Genomic DNA, 2,659 nt, shown 5'->3' with positions numbered 1-2,659 from the left:
GACATTTGAATTACACCACAACAGAAGATGCCAGAAAGATTGTTCATGCTGCTCTTTACCATACAATAAAAGGTCACTTGCATTTGTAGAAAAAGCTCCAAAAAGGGCAAAGCCGGTTGAATGACTATACCTTCACCCAAAAATCAACATTTGCTGAAAATTTACTCATTCTCAGACCATCCAAGATGTAGATAAGTTTGTTTCTCCATAGGAACAGAGTTGGAGGAATGTAGCACGTAATGCTAAACTTCTCCAAATCTGTTCCAATGAAGAAACAACATCTACATCTTAGATGTCCTGAGGGCAATAACGTTTTCATTTTTGGGTGAACTATTCCTTTAATTTGTTATTCAGTTATGAGAGAGACACACACACAATACAGCCATGCCAGATCCAGGTATCACAGCAAACCCACTTCAGGTCATGTAGAAATAAGGCTGAACATTTTCAGTTTTCCCATCAGTCAACATTGCCATGATACAGACATCAGCTCAGGGGAAAAATAGGTCTTGGGGGTCAGCAAAGATCTCAAATGCCAAAGTAACAGTAAAATGTCAAAAACCTTCCCACAGACTGAGAAATGAAGGAAACTCGCAGCATATTTCTGATCCAAAACATTCTTGGTATCACATAACACAGACTCTCAAAGGAAGAAAAACACACTGTTCCAAAACATATTGAGCTGTCTTCATAGGCACCATTTTAAGGAATCGTAAGTGCACTACCAATGCAAAGGCTATTCCAGAAGACATTTAGACAGATTTTAAGGTAACATGTATCTTTTATGGAAAAGACAATCCCACAATACAATGAAAGACGCTCAGTGAAAAAATGAAAATGTCAGAATCAAAAAAAGTGAGAGAAATATCTATTATAACTATAACACTGAAAATATAACTATAACACTCAATACCTAGGTATCAATAAAAAATGAGCAAACAATTTTTGGAACAGAGCCACAGTTCTGCTCAGGTGAACTGAAAGATAGCGGCTGCAGATGTTCTCTGCACATATGGATCTGATTCTTTGATTGACAGGTGTCTGCGCTGTTATCGGTCTTAGCTAACTCTTTTGACCCAAAGCGTGCCTCCTGTTTGATCTCACCCTTGATGCACTCAAATGTTAAAAATAGCCTTTTGTCTCCATTCATTTGAAAGTCATTGAAACTGAGCAGATGTGATTTACTTCTTTTGACCTGTAGAGGTCACTGTTACACCCAAAATTTTCATTTTTAAATTTAAAGGTCACATATTATACACCTTTCTGGAGTTTTATTTTAGGTTTTGATGCCCTTAAGAATATATATTTGCGGTACAAGTACCAAAAACCATCTAAATATATTTTTACAGCTCCTTTCTCAGGAGCTCTGCTTTGAACAGATCGATTTTGGCCTGTCTTATTAAGATTCATGAGCCTCTCTTCTGATTGGCCTGTTGTTTTCTGAGTGATGCACGGCCAGGCCAACCACAGGTAACTAGGGTCATGTATGCTGTAGCCTGCTATGGCAAATAGAAAAATAGAAACACCTGTAATGATGGCCACTGCTGAGGGAAATGTTTTCCGGCCTTACATGTTCAGACCCCGAATCGGCAACGACAGGCGACAACCAACCACCTCATCAAATGCGCTTACAACAGGATGCTTCAGAATGGTAATTTATTTTTTTTTATTTTTTCAAAAACCGTATGCAGTAATCTACGTAACTATTGCTTTCCTACTGAAACACGTCAGCATCAAGTTAGCAACACTTTAGCATCACGTTAGCGTTGCATAACCGGTTACAAACTATAATTTCAGATAATGCTGGTTCCATAATGTAACATAAAATGTGTGAGAAGTTTACTTACGGGTTGCGGACATTACATAATGCCTGTTATATTACAGTACATAAAATTTCACTTACCACATAAACAGAGTAAGGAGAGATGACTTAGGATGATGGCGAATTGCAGATCCTGAGCACCTCTGACAAACATCTAATCTTGTAAAATGTGTAGTAAGTACTGCTGCTCCATAGTATAAACAAAGTACGTGCAATGAGGAGGATCACGATGCCGGCTCAACATCATGAGGTCTATCAGCCATCAGCGATGGACGATGGCATCGTCTATCGGCCCAACCCTAGTTCGGAAGCCTGTGCAATGATGTAGTTTCCTGACATCCATCGACTGAACAGCGTTTTCTTGACATGTTTCAGTGTTGTTGTTGCTCAGCAATGGCATGGACGCGATGTTATGGACGATGGGCAGTGCTCGGGGTGGTGACTGAAGGCGGTGACTGTGTAGTTCTGACATCACCTTTTTACGGAAGTCACAACGGCTCGTGAAAAGGCACAGCTACTTTATGCAGGCTGTGTGCATTTGTCTGTGGATTGACTGTTTTGAAACTTATATGGTAGGTACATAGCCCTTAGACCTCACTTATCATGAAAAAAGCCAGGAAATTTCAGTTTTGACAATATGGGACTAGGGCTGGACAATAATTCAATATCAATATGTATCGCGATATAATTTTTTTCAATAACGGTGATATGATTTTTAAACACATTTCCGATATTTCGATATACATTACCAGTGTTTCCCATACACTGATTTATTTGTGCCGTTTGACTTCGTTGAATAAACATGAGCACTGCACGTTTCAAAATCAAAACACGTCG

The sequence above is a fragment of the Sinocyclocheilus rhinocerous genome, unplaced genomic scaffold, assembly GCF_001515625.1.
Source record: "Sinocyclocheilus rhinocerous isolate Xijiao unplaced genomic scaffold, SAMN03320098_v1.1 scaffold5769, whole genome shotgun sequence".
Taxonomy (NCBI): domain Eukaryota; kingdom Metazoa; phylum Chordata; class Actinopteri; order Cypriniformes; family Cyprinidae; genus Sinocyclocheilus; species Sinocyclocheilus rhinocerous.
Note: the sequence above shows the minus strand (reverse complement) of the source record.